Source organism: Peromyscus californicus, unplaced genomic scaffold (genome assembly GCF_007827085.1).
Source record: "Peromyscus californicus insignis strain IS unplaced genomic scaffold, ASM782708v3 Scaffold_15__1_contigs__length_86483966, whole genome shotgun sequence".
NCBI lineage: Eukaryota > Metazoa > Chordata > Mammalia > Rodentia > Cricetidae > Peromyscus > Peromyscus californicus.
Window position 1 is genome coordinate 47,752,510 of NW_026294447.1, and position 18,438 is coordinate 47,770,947.

Below are 18,438 nucleotides of genomic sequence, written 5' to 3' on the forward strand. Positions count from 1 at the left end.
AAAATTCTTCAGATATTTAGACTGGAGAGGTGGATCAGCAGTTAAGAGCACCTTCCAGAGAATCCGAGTTTGGTCCCTAGTACCCACATCAGACAGCTTACAACTGCTTGTACCTCAACTCCTGGAAATCTGACACCCCCTTCTGCCCTTTGCTGATACCTCCAATGGCACACACAGAGGCATATATACACATTTTTTAAAAAGTGTTCAGACATTCAGGTTAACTGATGTTAACATGATGTTCTTATAGGCACTGTGTTATTTCAAGTTATAGATGACTAAATGTTTCTTACATGAAGACACATTGAGAACATATGGGGGAAATCCTTGGATGAAGTGTCTTGCCTTGAAGAATCATTGAGATTTTGACAAGAGAGAATGGAGAGTTATGGGAGGAGGAGTTATGGAGTTATGGAGAGACTTGCTAGGCCAGGCTAATGGGTGGGCACGGCTGTGTGGGAGTTGAGTAGGAATGGGCTGGCCATGAGTTCACTTTGGTGATCCTGGGAATAACTGGAATACAGAAGTTTTGAATCCCAAGCTGAGGGGTTGGAGTTTTACTCAAAGTTGGGAGGAAGCAAGCATTTTATATGAACTGATCTGTTGAGACTATCTAAAATCAATCAGGAGATGGGGAGTGATGTGGTTCAGCCAGTTAGGGTGTCTGCTGCAGAGCCTGAAGACCTGAGTTTCATCCTTGGGACCGATGTGGTGTATAGAAAGAGATCAGAAGATTCTTCTGATCCCCACAGCAGGTACACACACACATACACACACACACACACACACACACACACACACACACACACACACACACAAACACACACACATACAGAGAGACAGAGACTAATAAATGTCAAAAATTAAACCAAGTGGAAGAATTCAAAGTTGGATATAAATTCTAAATCAAGTTTTCTAAGAAGAATGTGAAAATGAGTCTATATGTCAGATAATAAAATAAAGTGTAACCACATAGCATATGTTATTGATCAGATAATTCACACCACATTTCTGCTTTGTTACACTCTTTTCTCTCTTCCCATCTGGCTAAAAAGCCTAAGAACTTTACGTGGATAGTCACAGCTTATGCAAGGAACATTGCCTCTCACAGATGGCACCTCATTAATTACAGCTTGCAACAAATAGTTTTCTCAACAAGATTGTTGTCTGTCTACACATACAGGATGACTAGTCATGCAATGTTTCTATATTTCATTGGGAATTGTGGAGAAAGAAAATCCTAATATTTACTCCTACAGTGTTTCTTACAACAATCTAAGTAATGTGTAGGGCTGTGGTCATTCTGACAAGTGTGAAGTTGAGAACCACTGTGCTAAATGGTTCCTAAAAGCTCTTTCACCTCTAAATCCCTTAAAAGTCACCATTGAAGCTCCTTTAGGAAGAAGTAGAGATAACCTGTGTCCCTGTAGCTGTTAAAGCACTTACTTATCTGTCAATATAACTGCAATGAGAAGTCTCCTGGACAAGTCCAACACATACCTCAAGTCCCTTAGAACAATGTTTTAAACTAAAGACTCCAGTCCATTCGTGGGTCCTTTGTAAGACATTTGTAGAGAGAGAACATCACAATAGTGTTTAACATGTATTATGCACCTGTTGTATATAATTTCACAACTCTATTAGTTATCCATTATGGTTCACAAGTTAAAACTGTACTTATTAAACTAGCCAGGGAAGGGAGACCTGTGCTTGGAATCATTCTTATTCAGTAATACTGACTTTATCTTAGGCATACTACACACAGTAAGGGAGTGAGCCTTAAGCATGTACATCAGCTTGCGAAAGGAGGTAAATGATGCTGATGCTCTGCCATAGAAATGGACTGTGTTGCTCAACTCTTTATTCTGACCCTCCCAACCTTAGAGTGGGCGTGTTTTCATCTGATAGTCCCTGACAGAATTCGAAGCAGAAAGAAAAATCCCTCAAGGTCTTTGAGTGCAAAGAACTCATATTCTTAGTACTGTTCTCTGATCGTAACAAGGCTTCCTAGGCTTATATCCTTGAAGCTCATTAAAAAGCATTTCTTTAAAGTCTCCAGTGACCTTCACAAGCAGGAGCGGGTGAGGACAGAGCTGGAAAAAAATCTGAGACATACAGGTCACCCTCCAAAGACTCCACTCTATGGAATTTGAAGCCAGAGCCTTCCGCTTTTTCTGTTTAAAGTAACATGTGAATGTTGCAATTAACCCCAAAGAAATGTGTATTTATTTTAACATGAAACATGTTTTCCACTTCCTCATGTATAGCAGCTGGTCTGGGACAGGGCCAATATTTTAGCTGGTGTTTTTCCCAGTGGTGTCCACATGTTTCAGCTGTAGGCAGAAGAAACAAATTCTGATCTCCCTCTGCTCCATTGGTGCCTACCTGCCTTTCCCCTTGCACAGGTGTGGGGCTTCAACTTGACCTGAATGAAGCCATCTTGAGTCATAAGAACCATGACCATGCTGAGTGACTCTGGCTAGCTTTCTCCAATTGACCCCTAGCATCTATAAATAGAGTGGTCTACAGAGTTTTATGACCAAGATTCTAGACCCATCAGCACAAGGAATGTGTCCAGTGCCCTTGGTATTAGCTGGAGATAAATCAGCGCCATCTTGGCTTGGATGAAGTCCTATGTTGGCCATTCTATCTTACTCCTCCTTCTGATCCAGTTTGTGAGAATTCACCTGTCTTGCTATTCAAGATACCTTTCTTTACCTAAGTGCCTAATAAATTATACTCTGTGTAATCCTGGGTTTGTCTGCCTCTTTCTTTGGCTTTGTTGCATCTTGAAGCTGGTTCGCATGCTTTTACTTGAACACCAGGGCCCAGATTCCTACCCTGGCACCACCTAGAAGCACCTTCTGTTCTGTTCCCTTTCCAAAATTTGCCCAGTCTGTTTCCTTCCACAATGACTGTGCCAACAGTGGTGTCTAATCATGACAGTTTTGTTTCTTCCTTTCAAGGAAAAGATTTTAGTGTTTTCATATAAGATCCTAGGAGTCATGACAGACTTACAGGAAAGAGATCTGGGAACAAGATACTGTGCGTCATGTCACCCCTAAATACACACCATGCCTTGTAAAGACACAACTCTTGGCAAATCTAGTCTTAGAGATAAAGTTATCATAGCAGAAAGTTGTGGAACCTGTCTTGATGATTTTGTTTGTTTGTTTTGGTCTGCTTGATACAAAGTACAGTTATCTGAAAAAAAAAGAGACCCCAATTGAGAAAATGCCTCCATCAGATTGCCTGAAGGCAAGTCTGTAATCATTTTCTTCATTAATGATTGATGTAAGAAGGCCCCGCCCTACACTACTGTGCGTGGTGCCACCCCTGGGCAGATGGGCCTGAGTTGTATAAGAAAGCAGTCTGAGCAAACCATGAGGAACAAGCCAGTAAGCAGCATCCTCCATGGTCATTACCTCAGTTCCTGTCTCCAGGTTCCTGCCTTGAGCTCCTGCCCTGACTTCCTTTCATGATGGACTGTGATGTGAAACTGTAAGCTGAAATCAACACTTTCCTCCCAATTCGCTTTCAGTCATGATGTCTTTATCATAACAGTAGAAACCACACTAAGACAGAATCTAATTCTAAATAGCTTTTCCAAGCTTTCATCATGGGGCTGCTTAGTGCTATACTCAGTGAGATTTAATTTTTAAGTCTGTGGGGGCAGGACTGCCGTAGGGGGGCGGGTGACGACAAAGAAAGGTTGGCCTAAGCCTGTGCTGGTCTCCAGGCTCCTGGGAGTCCAGAAGAGTGTGTCTATACTTGGGTTACCCTTTGAGTAAGGCCATTGAGATTTGAGGCTGTTTCCAGTATATCCTGCTAAAACTCTCAGGATCCATTTTCCATAAGTAAAAGTGTTAATTACATTTTCAAAGCTGTAAACTCCACACAATGTTTTTGGAAGGCGGTGGGAGGATGAGTAAGTGTTTGGAGACACTTTCTTTGCTGGCTTGGCTCCCACATCCATTGCTGCCCACATGGTGCCAGGCAGATGACACCTTTGAGGGGTGTGTGTGTGTGTGTGTGTGTGTGTGTGTGTGTGTGTGTGTGTACCTTGAGTAGGTGTGTGGATGGTGGAGAGAATCATTTTCCTTCTCTTGAAATTAGACGTTTATCTGGAGATATCTGAAGGTCGCTATGTAAATACTACTCAGAAGATGACGATCTCTTCTCTGCTTTAATACAGGGATAACTGATATTCATGGGATTAAATATGTGCATCAGTCTGCCACCGGGAGCAGACGTGTGTGGAAGAAACACAGCCCCTGAATCAAATGCATACTTTTTCAACATGTCCCTGTTCCTACCCTCTGGCCACAGCTAATGGGGACAGACCAGCAAAGTCACTGGCTGCACAACACTCATCTCATTCTGTCACAGGATGGTGTGTGCTAGGACTGCATGACAGAGTTAAGTGGATACGACCCTAGAAAAGAGTCAGAGAACATTTCCATCACTGTCTCCCCGACCGGAAGTTATATAAGTTCTTGTAGTGTCATATTAGTGCCTTTTTTATTATTATTATGTAAGAGGCATGCTCAGTTAAAGGTTATATTTAGTTTTGATAACCTGTCCCTGTTTTACTCAAGACCCATCAACACTGCATTTACCATGTTTGTTTCATTTGTTTCTTTTTGTCAACTTGATACAAGCTAGGAAGAGGAAACTCAGTTGAGGAAATGTCTTCATCCAATTTGGCTTCTAGGGCGTTTTCATGATTAAATAATTGATGTGGAAGGCCTCGCCACTGTTGGTGGAGCCACTCCTGGGCCAGTGGTCCTGGGTGGTATAAGAAAGCAAGCCAAACAAGCCATGGTGAGAAAGTAAAGTGTTCCTCTGTGGCTTTTGCTCCTTACCCACCCCATGTTCCTGCCCTACTTGGGTTCCTGCCTTGGCCTTCCTCAATGGTGGAGGATGTGATGGAGAGGTGTAACTTACAAGTAAACCCTTTCTGTCCCAAGTTGCTTTTGGCCATGGTGTTTTATCACAGCAATAGAAATCAAACTGAGATATCATGTGACATGCCCAGTACTTTAATTTCGCCTTATTTGTGTCTTTCAGAACACTCATTTGTTGTTACTACTGTTGATAGTGCTCATTTACAATTACCATGTGATTGCTAATTGGATCACTAGCCTTCTTCATCTGTATAACATCTGGCTATGGATCTTCAGTCTAACCTCACACTGGCTATTTGCCTCGGGCAACTATACAGAGCCTTTGGGTGTTTGTTTTTGGTTTGGTTTGGTTTGGTCTGACATATAACACTTCATTCTGTTTACTATTCAATAAGCCTGTAGCCCTTCTGCTTTTTTGTCTATTACACGTATGCCAGCCTAAAACATCACAGCAGATACATCATTTTAAAGGATACTGATTTGTGCAGTAAATAAAATTACATATGTGTACATGTAAAACATCCAGCCTGGCACTTCGCTATCAGCATGTGTGGATTCCTCCTCTTCTCCTGGTCCTCACAATGGTCCAAGCCTTTAATAACCTTCCATTCTGTAGTGTTATGGCACCACAGGATCCTGAATATTATCTTTTTGCCTTCGCATCATTTCATTTGGGGAGTCCACCGTTCTGGAAGCAAGAATCTGGATGTTATCAGCAGGAACGGATTCCCCCCCCCCCCATTCCCCCAGGCTCTGGGGAATAAGCCTTTCCCCTCTGTTCCTGGCTCGTGGACAGTCTTATCTTCTTTGACCCGGCTGTATCTTCCTTGTCTCAGCCTTTGTCGTCACCTGTTCCCCTCCCCTCTGGGATCTGTATGTCCTGCCCTTAGCTTCTAGGAACACCAGCCATAGACATGGTTTGGATATGGTTTGACCGTGGCTCCCAAACATCTGGGTGCGGGAAGCATGGCGTCTAGTGCGGTGGTCTTGATGGAGTAAAGACTCTAAGAGGCCAGGCCTGGCACAGATTTAAGTCAGGGGGGAATCACCTATGGAAGGGGTTAATGCTGCCCTCATGGGCTCACCAAGCTCTCTCAAGAGTGAGTTGTATAAAGAGAGCAAGGCTGACCCTTGAGTCTTTCTCGTCGCCTGTCTTGCCTGTGATTTCTCTCGCTTGTACATGTGCCCACCACGACGCAGTCTGCCATGTTATAAGGCAATCACATTGCTCTCACCAGAGGCTCAATAAATGAGGCCTCCACAATCATGAGATAAATCAACCTCTTTTCTTTATAAAGTACCTAGTTTAGATTTTTGATTATAGGGACAGAAAATGGACACTTATACAGGATACATCTCAGTACGATATAGCGTCATCTTCACTAATTACATCTGTAGGACCCTATGTCCAAGTAACATACACGAAGTTTCAGGGAGAGATGTACTGGAGGATGCTATTCACCCAATCCAGCACAGGGAAGTAGTGTTTGGTCTGTCTGAAGGAAGCCTGCCACTCCCATCACTTCTACTGAGATCGGTAAAGCCCAGAGAACTTTCTCAAATATTGGGAGAACAAGTTCTTTGTACACGGCATAGGGAGAATCCTGCTCTGCCCAGAGCAGGCAGGCCTTTGATGGGGGAAAAAGACACTGAAAGAGACTGAAGGTTATAGCTGTAAGTCCTGAAGGGTTCAGGAAAAAAGAACTTAGTGCAGTGGTTCTTTTTTTTTTTTTTTTTTTTTTGGTTTTTCGAGACAGGGTTTCTCTGTGTAGCTTTGCGCCTTTCCTGGATCTCGCGCTGTAGCCCAGGCTGGCCTCGAACTCACAGAGATCCGCCTGCCTCTGCCTCCCGAGTGCTGGGATTAAAGGCGTGCGCCACCACCGCCCGGCTCGTGCAGTGGTTCTTAAACTGTGGGTCACAACCCCTTTGGGGGGTCACATATCAGATAAACCTGCATATCGGATATTTACATTACAATTCATAGCAGTAGCAAAATTACAATTATGAAGTAGCAATGGAAATAATTTCATGGTTGGGGGTCACTACAACATGAAGAACTGTATTAAAGGGTCACAGCATTAGGAAAGTTGAGTCTTAGAGGAATTATATTCTGCACTCCAGAGGCCACCTTGCTGTTGAGTCCGTGTGGAAGTAACAAAACCTGCTGGGAGGAATGAGGGCTGTCATATGTGTGGTGGAATTATGGAAGTGGGGTTCTGGCTCTCAGGCAATGATGACATAGGCCCAAAGTTTGGGGCCAGCAATGGCTGTGAAGTAAAGGGACATTAGCAGGAGGTAAGGAAGGAATTACCTGGGAAAGACTAGCTCAATGATGATCTCTTTCAAAGGCATATTCCTTGGTCAAAGTCCAAAGACACCCACAGAACCCCCAAGGGTTTCTTTCCCTTCACAGAGCACCTGGTAGAATTCATCTGTTTGGCCGCATTTTAAGAATTGCCCACAGCTGATCATAGAGTCGCAGAAAGAGCCTGCATCAAGAATTTTGTGTCCTCCCCCCACTTTTTTTCATTTACAGACACGGAACTCATCCCAGCACCTCTGCCAGCCCGGGGAAACAGGATTCCGAGTCATGACAGATGCCCTTTGTGCACAGCCACCCTGCCACTCTGCGACCTCTGTGCAGGAATCATGGGGCACTTCCGGGCATGGGACACCTGGACTGTACCTCTTTGGACCCTTGGCAAGGCCCTTTGCCTCCTGGTTTGGGGTTCCACTGGAACATAATAATGAAACAGGAAGCAAGCTGAACAGTGAAAGGGATAGAGTCCAAGTAGGGGCAGTATTTCAAGGCATTGCAAGGGGTTCTGTGGGTGTCTTTGAACTTTGACCAAAGAATATGCCTTTGAAGGAGATCGTCACTGAGCTAGTCTTTCCCAGGTAACGTTTATACTAACACCCTTTTAGGTGTAGTGCTAAGAAACAAATGGGAACCCTAACAGTTCACACACACACACACACACACACACACACACACACACACACACACTTTTGGTGGCAGAGCACACAAGTGGGGGACAAGAACAATGATGCCTGACAGTCCTTCTGGCGACACTGAGTTCAATGCCACAACCATGATCGCCTGCCATAATTTCTTCCAAAGACACCTTTCCGTTGAGGGCACTGTTTTGCCATTATTTCAAACAATCCCCTTCATCTAATCCACCTCCCCAAACACGGCCAAACTGAAGGCCAGACACACCTTACGAGGTACCTGGAAGTTGAACCCAATTGCTAAAAACAGTGAACTCCCCACAGCAGAGCTGAATGACAGCTGAGCCCCAGGGAATGCATTCTGTGGTAGCATGACCCGACTCCAGTGAAGACAACAGCCTGAGCAGTTTTGAGAACCTTACAGACGCTATGAACGTAGCAATAGGAATGGGGCCTCTGAGGCAACTTCTAGCCCAAAATTCCATGATTTAATATTTGTACCTTTTTGAAACAGTAATTTTGTCTATAAGACATAACTGACCCATAAGCTTGCCTTCTTTCAGAGAATAATTGGAAACAGATTTAATACAAGTCCAATAGTTAATTCAATCCCGTCTGCTTCTCCACAGCCCAATATAACCATATATTTGATGATTTGAAGTCTTCCACCCCAAAATGTGTATGCATATACCCCTCAGGCAAGCTTTTCATAAAACTTATATTGCTTCTTAGAGAAAACTAGGAGATGTAAAATCCATTTCTTATACAATTTCAGAACCGAGCTAGGAGACAGTACTTAACTTTCATGAGGGAATGGAAGTCTTCTCCTTGAAATCATTATTTTGAGTTTTCTTTACACGTGCTTTAACATGAAATAGTCTAGAATTAACTTTTTCCTGCCCGCGAGTCTGTTTGATAATCAGTTTGGTAGTTTTGTATCAGTTACCCACAGGCTTCCTAGCTGCCTATGTAGGGGACACAGGAGAAAACTGAGGTTATGGAAGGAGCCTGAGGGGGACAAGCCCAGGGTAGGTAGAAGACCACACTGCCACAGAGTCCTCCTCCCCATAGTCAGCTGCTACTCACTGACATTTCAGCAAGCCTGTGACATTTCGCTAAAGCTTATGGCATTTCTTTTACTTATAGGGAAATCCTTGGAGTGTGCTGTGTTTCTCAGTGTGCCATGGAGACACCTGAATGGGGGGGACTATTTGTCTAAAATACAGCTGCAAGCAAGGAATAGTGGTGCTTGCCTATAATCCCAGCATTTGGGGGACTAAGGCAAGACTTTGGGTCTAAGGCTAGTCTGAGCTATATAATGAGACCCTGTTTTCAAACAGAAACAAAACAAACACCACAGAGAGAGGCGGGGAGGGGCCATCTCAGGAGTAAACTTTTTCTTTCCACACTCAAGGTTGGTCTTTTATGTTTATTCATGGGTTGGAACTGTTTACAGAAGCGCCACTGACTAATAGCTGAGTAATCACCATAGCAACCAAAGAACCCATCATCGCAACCGTATTCCAGGTCAGTTCATGTTTACTGCCTTCTCTATCAAGTGATGGATTCAAGGGAAAATAAACCTCTATAAAGACGTGGACAGAAAGTCATCTTTTATTTGTTCCCACAACCCCGAGCCCAGAAACAGCCTGACGTGACAACTTTTTTTTATCTTGGGGATAGTTCATTTGAGACAGTGAAGTGACAAGGTCATGAATCCCCTTGAACAGAGCAGAGATGTTTCTGTCCCAGAATGGCCTCATCAAGGGCGCATCGTCATTCTGCCAGCCTTGCCAATGGAAGACATGTGGGTTGACCCCCCCACCCCACCCCCGCCAAGGGAACTGCTGTGTGCTGATTTTATCCCAGTCCCTCACCTCATCAAGCACAGGATCCATGAGTCAGAGAGCAACTCTGAGAAGGAAAAAAAAAAAACATATTTAGAATAATTTTAGAAAAAGGAGACATGAGTGAGCCACTTTTAGAACCCAGATATCAAAACACGAGAAAGGAGGAGAGAGAGAGAGAGAGAGAGAGAGAGAGAGAGAGAGAGAGAGAGAGAGAGAATGTGAATTTTTTTCCCATCTTCCATTTTGTGAGACCATCTGCAATTCGCTCTTGACAAATCAGTTTGGAAGAAAGCTCAGGTGATGGGCCTTTGGTTGCCATGGCAATTATTCTGCTGTGTGCAGCCACTTAATGCATCTCTAATTTCCCCACAGAAGCACATACAAGGTCAGCAGAGGACACGAAATGCTTATCCCAGGCTCCAGGGGGGCGAACCTGGACTCTCTGCCTGGCATATGACCAATATTTCTTTGCAATTAATTTCATGCCTGAGAATAATAGTGGTTATCTTTAATATCAAATAAAATGAGGCCAGTTTGGACTCTGGCAAAGGAGGCATAATAATATGTTTGCCTAATTCAACCTACCTTGACTTCAACCTTTCTTCCAACAGCTCAGTGAAGAATAGTCCCAAGGTTTCAGAGGAAGACGACCTGTTCACACAGGTTACCCCAAGACCTCCCCTCTTCTGTCAGGGCCCATCTTTTTTTTTTTTTTTCATAGAATATTTTGATAAAGTTAGATGTCTGACATATATACACACACATACACACACACACACACACACACACACACACACACACACACACCATACACATACACATAATGCATTCTGGTTACTCACCCCCCAATTTATCTCCCTCCTATCCTTATCAATATCCACCTACCTACCTATCATTTTCCCAAACTCACAACTTTTGGTTTTGTTTTTATGATCCATTTAAGTTTAACCCGGGCCATCCGTGTGACAGTTGTAGCGGAACTATCCCCTGGAGTCTTGGGGCATCACTAGTGAATACACAACTGTAGGCAGTGACTCCCCACCCCTTTTCCTGAGTCTATCAGTAGGATAGGGTTCCTGTAGAAAGAATGTAAGAGCCAGAAGCTGTACAAAAGGGCTACAAATGCCGTCTACACAAAACACAGCCAATGTAACCATAAACTCAACATCTGTAGACACTTATACTAGTTCTGTACAAGAATGGGCCCATCCACAGCTGGTCAGGGATGGATGGTTTCAGGGGCACCCATCTTTGATTCTCTGTCTCTCTCCCTGCCTCTGCTCTTTCTTGGGGCATCCATCTGATGGAGACTTTGATTTTGGTCCTCTGTGCCTAGGCTCAGCTCACATGCATCCCCTGCTGGGGTCTTGAGACTCTGTCAATGGAGTATGAATTCTGCTCCTCAGAATGTACCAGACACTTTGCTCTCCTCACTTTCCAATATTTTTGTATGGAGGTGGAGGGGAAAAATGATCCCCCTTTCATATTTTGCCCACACCCTAACCTTTCTGTTGCATGGAGGCTTAGAGTTCCAGAATGTTTGTTGAACATCTGTTCTAGAATGCTTTGTTACTATGATAAAACACTGACCAAAATCAACTTGGGGAGGGAAGGATTTATTTCAGCTTACCCATTACAGCCCATCGAGGGAAGCCAGAATAGGAACTCAAGCAGGAACCTGGAGGCAGGGTCTGAAGCAGAAGCCATGGAAGAATGCTGCTTACTGGATGGCTCTCCATGGCTTCTTCAGCCTGCTTTCTTATAAAGGCCTGCCTGTCTAGGGATGGCATTGCTCACAGTGGGCTGGGCCCGCCAACATAGATTAGCAAGTAAGAAAACTCTCTGTAGACAATGCCAATCTGATGGAGGCAATTCTTTAGCCACAGCTCCCTCTTCCTAGGGTGCTCTAGGTTTGTGTCATATAGAGTTGACAGCTGACATTGAGCAGGACAGCATCTATCAGCGCTCGCTTCTAGTCTAGGCCAGGAGGATACTGTAGCAGGTAGAACACAGGAAAGTCCTTGTGGTTATGTGTCTTACATTGTCACAGGTGAGAAAGACATGTGCTAATAAGTAAGGGTCCAGTACGTAAGGAGTGGGTACATGCTCACAAACATACTAAAGAAAAATGTCTCAGGAGAGCCATGGATTGTGATTTTAGGTAACACAAGACAAACCTTATGGAGAAAGCAACATTTGGGGCTAGACCTGAAACACTGTGGGGGTGAACTAAGTGGACCACCACAGACCAGAATGGCTGGGACTGAGTGAGGCAAAGAGGAACAGGGCCAGATAGGAGTGCGTGTGTGCCCGTGCGCACACATGCATTTGCATGCTTGTGTGCATGCATTATGAGAGTAGAAATCAGATGCCAATGGTAAAATTGGATCAGATGAAAAGATTTTTAAAGTTAACTGTCATACAGCAAAATGAATGGATCACAATCTGGAAGACTTCAAACGAGGTTGGAAGTAGTTTTTCTTAAGCATTAACAGCAGGTATTATAAAGTATAAGAGAGGAACCATCTCAACCCATTTCATGATTATCTCTTATGTATTATCATTATTTTTAGGACAAGCAGGTGTCTGTGCTAATTTGCCTGAGGCTAACTGGCATAATTTCACTGAATCATGCCAACAAGAATGTAAATTGACATTTTATGTTTGTGAGTTGAGTGTTTGGGGGCCATCGGGGTGGCCTGAGTTTGAGTTACATGGCTGTGGGTGGTTAGCCTTGGGGGTTGTCTAAACAACAGCCTCTGGTTTGGGTTTTCTGTAACAGAGGTGGGTTAGACAACCATCAGAGCAGCCAGACATGAGACGTGCTGAGAAGCAGTTAGAGTCTAGGGTAGAGGTTACAGCCTCCTCCGCTGGTTTGGCTAACACGCTTGCTACATCTCCTTTCTCCACTGCTGCAGGCAACCATCACCAACCCGGGTTTTATAACATGTGACAGGTCTTCCATGAGCTTTGATTCATGACAAGCAGACCACCCTTCGGGGATAATGCAGATAACCATTTGTGCTATAGCACTTCCTAGGAACATGAGTCATTTTCAGAGATGCTGTGCAGTAACTTGATTTTGCAAATGGCCTCACAATTAGATTAAGATAATCTAAACTTTATTAAATTCTGGAGGACATATCCCATCATGTGATGTACCAGTTAAGCACACACACACCCCTCCACTCGCTGCCTAAATAATTTTAACTTCTAAGTTCCAAAGTCGTTTGTCTCCTAACTGCTATGTATCAGACCAGCTTCTATCTCTGGGGACTTCCTAGGACTTAAATTAAAGCCCAGTGACATCCTGTGCACTTGTCAATATCCATTTACTCAATGATGAGGTTATGGCACCCTGGCATAGTGCTCAGTTACACTACAGACATAAGGGCTGCTTCATAAGTGGCTAAGCTGGGGATGGACTATTTTTCCAGCTGCTTTTTAAAATTAGCATTCATTCTGTATACAGCAATCTCTGTCCCAATGCTAAAGTATAGTTATAACTGGTGTATACTTGGAAGAAAGCTCGCCTCCTTATATCTATGATTTCAGATCCTGTAACAATTAAATGACTTGGATTTGGGGTTTTGACTTTTTCAAGTTTAAGTATATCAGATGCTAAGCTCAGGGTTTTTAGGTGCAAGCAATGGGTAAGAAGCTTGGATAACTTTGGTGGTGCCTTAGTCAGTGTTCTATTGCTGAGAAGAGATACCATGACCACAACAACTCTCATAAGAGAAAGCATTTAATTGAGGCTTGCGTACAGTTTTAGAGATTTAGTCCATTATTATCATCATGGCAGACATGGTGCTGGAGAAGTAGCTAAGAGCTCTACATCTAGATCCACAGGCAACAGGAAGAAAGGGATGCTGGGCCTGGCTTGAGCTTTTGAAACCTCAAAGCCCACCCCCCAGTGACACACTTCCTCCAGCAGGGCCACACCCACTCCAACAAGGCCACACCTCCTAATCCTTCTCAAGTAGTGCCACTCCATGATGATTAAGCATTCAAATATATGAGCCTATGGGGCCATTCTTATTCTTTTTTTTTTGAGTCAGGATTTCTCTGTGTAGCTTTGGAGCCTGTCCTGAAACTCACTCTATAGACCAGGCTGGCCTCAAACTCACAGAGATCCATCTGTCTCTGCTTCCTGAGTGTTGGAATTAAAGGCATGTGCCACCATCACCCAGCTGCCATTCTTATTCTAACCACCACAGAGGGGAGATAAATGTTATCAAAAGAATGTGAGATAGACCCCAGAAATGATGGGCTGATTGGATAAATAGCCTTAAGGGACAGACAGAAGCCAGAGGAGGGGGCAGGAAGCATCTTCTGAAGATGCTGCAGTGACATCATCATCATCATCATCATCATCATCACTTCCTGTGGCTCTTGGTTTCTTTTCTGACTAGTACCATCCTGAAGCGGTCATGCATGATCACTATAGTCTTACCTTTTTGTTTCTTGTTTATTATGGTTATGCCTATGTATGTGTGTGAGTATGTTCAGGAGCATGTGTGTGGAGGTCAAAGGTCAACTTCAGGTGCCATTCCTCGAGAGCTATCTACGTTGTGTTTGAAGTCAGATTTAGTGCTGGGATTACAAACACACCTGGACTCCCCCCTCCCCACCCCCCATGGTTTCTGGGGACAAACTAATGTCCTTGTGCTTGAGAGGCAAGAACTTTATAGACTGAGTCGTCTCCTCAGACACCCTTTCTGTTTTCTTCTTTACCTTAGAAGTGTTCAGACAGGAGTGTTTGACCCAGCTTGTATGGCCTACCCCAGTAGAATCTGCCAGAAGCTAGCAGAGAATCTCTGTCTTCTGGCCTCTGTTGAGGTAGATGGGATGTGGTCTTTCCAGATGGGGATATGTTTGCATAATGGACAGAAAGGGGGTAAATTCCACCTTAGGCACTTAGCTCACTTTACCTTCAACGTCCCAGAAGGTAGGCACATAAGACTTCAAGTCCAGAAGGTAAAGAGACTTTCATTTGTTTATTTACATGTGTGTGGTATACAAGTGAAGGTCAGAGGTCAATCCTGGCTGCCTTCCTCAATGGGTCTCCCCCTTATTTTTGAAGCAGGGTTTCTCACTGAACCTGGAGCTCATCTGTTTGGTGAGACTAACTAGTCAACAAGCTCCGGGTATTGTCCTGTCTCCCAATCCCCAGTGCTGGAACAAGAATGTATTATTGCCACACCTAGCTTTTGATATGGGTGCTGGGGATCTGAACTCAGTTCCTCTTGCTTGTGGAGCAAGTGCTTTATGGCTGAACTGTCTCCCTAGCCTCACCACTTAGACTTCAGTGTTGTTTCTATTGACTTGGACCTTTCTATTTTTTTCTTTTCACCAATTCCCACTTGCCCATCTGATGTCTGCTTCAACATGAGGTTCTCAGAAAAGCAATGGACCTCCTGTATAGTTGCATCTTTGATCCAGTTCTCATCAGAGGCCCTGTTGTGCTTTGCAGATCTGTCACATGTCTAATCAAATGAACGCTTAGCATGTGTCTGCTTAGGGATACTTCAAGTACTTAAAATAAGGTGACTCCCTCACCCATATGCTGCCACACTGAGGTATTATAGCCTTTCACAGTATGAGCTGTTTTCCCTTACCCCCAATCTCTCAAGGCATATAATGGCATGTGAGTGTTCCTACATTTTATTCCTGGCAGCCACATAGGAAGTTTGAACTATCTAGCAGAGCTAGAATTCTGGTATTATGACCACTTTAGTCCTCCACTGCCCTAGACTATTTTTGTAATCTGTTCTTCATTTTTAATGTAATCTAGTACTAGGCAGGATCTAGATTCATCTATTAGGTCACAGAGGTAAAAATTAGCATCAACTCTGAGCTAAACCCAGAGATAGAATTATATTTAATTCTATCATAACCTTATATAATAGTCCCCTGCCCCTCGCTTTTGGGGGATCCATCTTCTGAGGTTTCAGTTATCTGTGACCAACTGAAGTCTGAAAATATTAATTGGAAAATTGCAAGGATAGAAAATTTGCACATCTTAAATTGCATATTGTTTAAAATGGTGCGAGGAAGTCTTACACCCCCTCCCTACTGGGACGAGAACCACCCTTTCGTTTGGTGAATCCAGACAGTGCAAGCCATCTGTACAGTGCTCATGCTCAAGGAACCCTTCTTTGATTTAACAACGGCACCGCCTTGCAGGAGAAGTGGTGCTGGCATTTCAGTTGCCCGAGAGGAACCGTGAAGGGGCTTCCGCTAAGCGAGGAGGTGACGGCTCTCAGCCTCAGAATCAAAGAAAGAAATGTGTGCCACGGCTGCTAAGAACTCATAATAAACCGTCTGTCCTTGAAGTTGTGAAGAGGGAGAATGAAATTTGTGCTACTTTTGTTGTTTTTCTTATATTGCAAAAGTTACAGCCACCTGATGGGTAAATTCCTAAGAATTTTTTGGTTGTGAGCCTAGCCTTTAACGGCTGACAAAAATATAAGAATTTGCCGGGCGGTGGTGGCGCACGCCTTTAATCCCAGCACTCGGGAGGCAGAGCCAGGCGGATCTCTGTGAGTTCGAGGCCAGCCTGGACTACCAAGTGAGTTCCAGGAAAGGCGCAAAGCTACACAGAGAAACCCTGTCTCGAAAAACCAAAAAAAAAAAAAAAAATTCCTAAGAATTTAGTACCATCTGTGGCTTCCGGCATCCACAGGGGTGGGAGTGGGACAGGTGCTAAGGTTGTCTTCCCCACAGATAAAAAGGAATACTACCAATGAGGGCCTATTGTTACACACGCACTCGCAGGCACGCACGCATGCACACACATGCATGCATAAACGCTCACTCACTCGGGTCTTGGTACATATGCAGAAGTCAGATGACAGCTTGTGGGAATTGATTCTCTCCTTTCTGGGGATCAAACTCAGGTCATCAAGTTTGGTGTTGATGCAACCTAGGGGCCTTTTCTAGTGTGGCTGCATACCTGCTGAGCCATGCCTGGCCTGGCTCCAGAGCATAGCACCTAGCCCTAATCCATCCTTTGTTTAACCGACACCTTTTGTTTCCCTTATCGCCCTATGTGAGTCTTGTCTGAGAGTCAAGGATCAGAGAGTCTCCCAAGGGTCAAAGGTCTATACAAAACTTGGTTCAGGAAACCCGGAAAACCAAGGTACCTGAGAAATCAAGGAATTTGCACTTGGCATTTATCTCTGGGAGCTCCTTTCAGGTTGCTTTGAAGGTATGGAAATTAACTGACTAAACTGTAATTAGAGAGAAATAAAAATGCCCTAGGTGAAGGGAAAGTGCTCCAGTCCTTCAAGGCTGGACCCACCTGCAGCCATGAAAGGCTAGATTCATTCTTCAGATGTCTCTGAGTCTTTTTTCCATAGATCCTCATGAACCCACCTGTTTCATGACAGTGATATTTTCGGTTCTGAATTTTCACCTCTTAAGGAAATACAAGAGGAGACCCTTGAAGTCTGGGTGCACAGTCCAGGTTTATTATAAACAAAAGTAGCAAGGATCAGAGAGATGGCTCAGAGGTTAAGAGCACTGGCTACTTTTCCAAAGGACCTAGGTTCAGTTCCCCGCAGCCACAGAGAAGCTCACAACCATCTGTAACTCCAGTCCCAGGGGATCCAACACCATCTTCTGACCTCCAAAGACATTGCTTGCATGTAGCACAAATACATACATGTAGACAAAACACATAAAATCTAAAACAAAAAAAAAAAGCAAAATTAATATTCCACCCAGTGCAGAGAAACAGACTCCCCATGAAAGGAAGGGATCCCAACCCTGTAATGGTCCAACTCCTTGGCAAGACTGGGCTTGTATATTCTATTAGGTAAGTTGTGGGACAGGGTTAGACCTCTTTTCTCCCTCTCCGATTTGACTGGTTAGTCTGTTTAAGTGAAAACAGGAACCTGATCGGAAATTGTAAAGAATTAAAAATTCCATCCCGAGACATCCTGAGACAGCCCATCCAAAGAGCTTTAGGCAAGAACCCGGAAGTGGGCCATTTTGGATGAAAGTGTATGTGGTTCAGTCCGGGCTGATTTGTGTCTGGAGCCTCCTTCTCTGACGATCTACACAGAACTCTCTCTATTTCCCTTTGTGGCAAGAGCCGTAACCTGCCGATCCATCTCGCCAGTCCCTGCTGCTTCCATTTTATAGATGAGGAAACTGTAGGCCAGGAAATTGATGTTTCTTGCCTGAATAATTAGACTGTGAAACCAGTGAGGGGGATCACCAAAAAGAATTCAAAAATAAGATAATAAATGACAAAAAAATAGAGTGCTGTTTCTTAGGGATACCTCTCCTGAAACTGTGTCTTCCACGTTTTATAGACATGCAGATGTAAGTGCTAGGAAGTGATACAGAATATATTTCTTGTTGTAGACTACAGTGGGAAAAGAAAGCAAGCAGCTATTTGAAAACTAGTCATTTTAGTTCAAATCTTTTCATGTTACAGATGCTGAACCGAAGCACAGAAACATTCCCACTGTTGAGTAGAAAAGGTAAAACCAGCTCCGAGGCACCTTCCAATCTGGTTCTGTTCCCACATTTAAAAAAAAAAAAAAAAAAAAAAAAAGGTCTTAATGGCCTGTGTCTTGTCAGCCCTACAGAATTGTTATAAGATTTAAATGAGACCATTCAAACGCTTTTCAAGAGCCGTGAAGTAGCCTACAAGTGGAAAACACGCCTTTGCATTCGTCAAGGTTGTGAGTCAGAAGCCAGTGGTTGCTGTAGGT